Source organism: Podarcis filfolensis (genome assembly GCF_964270895.1).
Source record: "Podarcis filfolensis genome assembly, chromosome: 13".
NCBI classification, from domain to species: Eukaryota; Metazoa; Chordata; class Lepidosauria; order Squamata; family Lacertidae; genus Podarcis; species Podarcis filfolensis.
The window spans coordinates 9921076-9925781 of NC_139615.1; the positions used below are offsets into that span (position 1 = coordinate 9921076).

At 40.4% G+C, this 4706-nt stretch overlaps 1 long non-coding RNA gene across 1 annotated transcript; it reads right to left on the minus strand.

The window, feature by feature from the left end:
• Nucleotides 1-1254: 1254 nt before the first annotated feature.
• On the minus strand, nucleotides 1255-3274 carry LOC310747211. Its single transcript, XR_014540902.1, has 2 exons — nucleotides 1818-3274; nucleotides 1255-1784 (listed from the first exon to the last, which is right to left on the minus strand). It is a non-coding gene; the product is annotated as an uncharacterized lncRNA (long non-coding RNA).
• Between the last annotated feature and the right edge of the window lie 1432 nt (nucleotides 3275-4706).

Sequence of the window (4706 nt, forward strand, 5' to 3'; positions counted from 1 at the left end):
AGTACCTCAGGAGCTGCATTTGTTAAAGGGGTGGGTAACTGAAGGAAAGTAAAGCCTTAGAAAGGAACCAAACTATAAAGCCCAAATCTCTGAAAGCAAATTGAAGTGAACTAGCATATTATTATTATTGAATTAATCTAAGTTTCTCCACTTATATTATACTGCCTTGCTTTAAAAAATAAATCTTTATTGTTTATTTAAAGAATAAACAATAAGAGATTCCAGCTTTTTGGTTATCCCCCTCACAAAGATCCCCGACAGATTATGCTTGGATAGTTAGGTTTTGTTTTTAAGCCTTCGGGTCAAAGGTTGTTGGTGTGGTGGGAGCAATATATTAAAGTGAGAGCAGGCACATGGGCGTGAGCGGTAACTGAGGTGCCAAGCTTGGCGCATCCATCTTTTCCAAGTTGTTGCGGTTCTCCATCATGCCTTGTGGGGATCTGATATCCCATTGGTCTATTGATGCTATAATCCAGTGCTCCCGCTTCTTGATAAGGCAAGGATTTTATCCAGAATTGCTGCCACCATTCAGTTAATGTGATGGCAAACTATGTCTGATCAGTGTTACATAGGTGGGAGAGTGATGGATACCCCAGTACTAACAAATTAGGAAGCGGGGAGAGGATGGGGCCAGCTCAACTCTAGCCATCCTGCTGACCTTGTAGGTTCATTCCTTGCCTATGATTTTGTGATGTTACAAATATAATTACATTGGCAGATCCTTCTTCCTGTCTACCACCTGCAGTGATAGATTGTTTAGGATTAGCTATCTGCAGTCTGGATTCAGACCGTTCCTCCTAGGCAGGAAAAAAAATGGTGAACACTGCTTTTTTACTGGAAGCCAAATCACATACAAAGCGGTGCAGTGACTTTTAGAAACTGTGAAATAACCGCTTCTCCTAGGGCATGAGGGGAACCATCAACAGTTGCAGGATTGAAGGATACAGCACCATATATGGACAGGAAAACATCATGAGGGGATATTGTCACACGCAGGAAAGAATAAGGATTACACTTAGAGTTCCTCACTTGAAACTTTATAAATTATCTAATATACCAATACAAACAGAAATCACAAGACTGCAGCTGTTATATAAGAGATTATTATATGTGCATGGAATGCAATGGAAATTATTAACATAGTGAAACACAGAAATAATCAAGAAGATAGAAGCTATCAAATCTAGCACGCAAGGGGATACGTTTAAATTAATCATATCATTTGACATTTGAATAGTTGGCATTCAATCAATCAATCAATCAAACCTTTATTGCATTAGCATACAGCCATAGCAGGATAAGACAAAAATGCTAGAGAGAAGCAACCAAACAAAATTCAAAACGATATTACTGGCATTATGACATTTAAATTACCCTAAGACAATAATGTAAAAATTTAGTTGCCAGCTCCAGGAATCTAAAATGCGGATATATATAAAGCATATAATGGCCCCAAAATAGGCTCGGCACATTAGGTTAAAAAGGTAATAAAAAGAATTAAAACAGGTCCAGGTCTAGGACACACTACCCAGTCAGAGTAGCCCTGAGTTTCAAAGCCTGCACTATAAAGATTGCCACCCCATGTGAAATTTGGGGATTTGCGTCCACAAGAAGCGATTTCAAACAATCTTCCTTAGATGTGATGGTGGGCGGGATCAAGAGGAGGAGCTTAGTTCTTATTAGCTCATAAATAGGGCAGAAGAAAAAGGAATGTATGAAGTCCTCTACTTCATTCATTGTGCATGGACATAGACGCTGAGTAATAGGGGTCTTAGAGTAAATCCCTTGCAAGAAGGCCGTGGGTATAGTATGGAAACGGGCCATGGTAAACGCTCTTCTCAAATTGGGCTCCGTCAGGTCTATCAAGTAGTTGGCAAGTGATCTTACCACTTTCACTTTAGGGAGCCACATGGAGAGGCGAGCTGTGGTGGACTGTGCCCGGTCCATGGCCTCGTCTCTTGTAAGAATCCAGGATTTTATGTTGGTCCCAAGATGACAGCGTGGCAAGATCTGGGAGGGAGTAGCGTGCAGTAATAGTCTCCATGGCCTTGGACCATTTGTTGTTATGAGAACAAGTTGAAAAGGCTTGCCTGGCTAATAGGGAGCCTGGGGCTTTAATTAATTTACAATAAAAGCTAATAATTCTAATGTGGGCTCTCGCAACAATAGAGGGGAGGCCCAGTTCCGTTCTTAACTGTGCAGCAACCGAGCCCTTGGGGAGACCCAGTAACTTTCATGCAAAAGAGTTTTGTAGAATCTCGAGCCGTTGTAGTGTTTTTAAATTCCACCCCCAGATTTCAACCCCATACAATAACATCGGGAGGACTTTGCTGATAAATGCTTTTCTGATTGGTGGAACCAACTGGCCGCCTTTTGCATAGAAGAATTTCTCCAAGGCTTTGATGGTTCTACGGGCAGCCAGGATGGCCATATTTAGGTGAGCTGACCAACTAAGCCCATGTTGAAAAGTGATACCCAAATACTTGAATGCTGAACAATATTCAATAGAGTGGCCCTCAAAATTCCAGAATGGCTTCCGAGTTTTCGTGCCAAAAGTAAGGATTTTGGTTTTGGCGAAATTGATTTTGAGGGAGTTGGTATCACAATATGTCATGAGCCCACTGAGCATGTTGTTTAAGCCCTGCTTGGTTAAAGACAGTATCACCATGTCGTTCGCATAGAGTAATATGGGGATCTTGAGCTGTTGTAAAGAGGGGGCAGATTGGTTTAGGGCCATCATGGTTGTAACGATGTCATTAATGTAGAAATTAAATAGAAAAGGGGCCAAGAGGCAGCCCTGTTTGACCCCTTTATTCAGAGGGAAAGAATCAGAAAGAGCTCCCAGAGGGCCAAATTTTACTCTGGCCGATATGTCATTATGAATTTCCATAAGAAGGTGGAGGAGTCTCTTATCTATGTTGGTGTAACTAAGCTTCTGCCATAGCCTATCTCTAGGGATGGAGTCAAAAGCGGAGGTCAGGTCCACAAAAGCCACGTGTAGTTTGCAGTTGAACCTGTTTAGGTATTTATCAATCAGGGTAAATAGAACAAGACATTGGCCAGATGTACTATGACCTTTACGGAAGCCAGCCTGTTCCGGATGGAATAGCTTTGTTTCTTCGGCCCACTTGATTAGTTTCTCTAGCAAGAATCTAGAGTAAACCTTGTATGATATGTCCAGCAGGCTGATAGGTCGATAGTTACGCGGATCTTGTGGGTCCCCCTTTTTATGTATTGGGATGACTATGCTCTGTTTCCAGTTAGGTGGAATCTTAAGAGTAGTTGGCATTCATAATTGCATTAAGTAGATAAAATTGGTATTGTTATGATGAGGTCGCTTTCGGGACAATATTGGTAAATCAATAAAAATATATATTTAAAAAATAATAATAGTAATAATTTGGCAGTTCCGCAACTGCTGATGCGCCATAGAACCCAAAAACACTGCACAAGTGATTCTCTAAATCAATAAAATCAATAAAAATATATATTTTAAATATATTTTTTATTTTGGCAGTTCCCATACTGCTGATGCGCCATAGAATCCAAAAACAGTGCACAAGTGATTCTCTCCCCTATCATTACTCAAATTACAATAATCAATCCACCTGACTGAACCTCCAGATGTCACAGTGGGGGGAAAGAATCAACAAGCAATCCTGAAATGATTATAAGCTCCTCTGTGCTCCATAGACAACTAGGCTGGGCTCTGTTACTTATCAGTTATCAGTTTCCCTCTTTCATATCAAACCACTGCATCTTATTTGGTATCCAAGGCATTCTGTTGTGAGAATGTTCAAGCTAACAATAAGGTGGATACATGTCCTTTAAAGTGCCAGATTGAAAGAGTCAGCTGCCACCCAATTTGTCTTGTTCAGATCAGGTGGAGGAGAGGAATAATACTGTCGAGAGAAGCAGGGGAGTCTATGCACACAAGTGTATTTGCCATCAGGATGTTGCTCCTGCTGCTTCTGCTGCTCCCCAATATAGTGTCCCAAGGACAAAGCACTCAATGCGCAACAAATCATCCTGTTCATGTGCCACACGAGTGGTATGAGCCAGGTGACCTGGTCATTGGTGCAATGGCATCTCATATTTATTACATAGTCCGCAAGGTTTCCTTCAAGAAACACCCTTCCCAAGACTTCATTGATGCCCCACTGTAAGTAACCGTTAATTGATATTATTTTAATTATTCCATATATGCTTAATCGGACAGAAAATAACTTTGATTGATATGAAGTGGGGTTGCTTTAGAACTTTAATTTTTAAATGTGTGGAGAGATTTTATTAGAAATCTCTGCATATAGGCTATGTGCATACTGTCAATGAACAATAAGCTCTTTTGAGTCTAATTGTTTAAAGAGAAATAGAAAAGAGAGTAGGAGAAAGAGAAAAGAGATGGCATTAAAAATAGGAAAAGCATATAGCAAAGTAGTATGGTACTCAACTTTTTTTATGATACCCAAATTTTCAAGGTGGCGAAAACAAATATGGGTTGCTGAAGATATAAAGAAATATGCAACAGCTTTTTGAATTACACAGTATTCTTAGATTGCACAAATGAGTAAATAAACTTTGCTGGCTTCATCCTCTCCTTATCGGGAGGCAGGTGAATCTCTCCTATCTAGATTCTGTGCACTGTTTAATTTTCCCGTCAAACAAAACCTCCCTTCATTTGCAGGGTGTTGACAAAGTTCTACCAG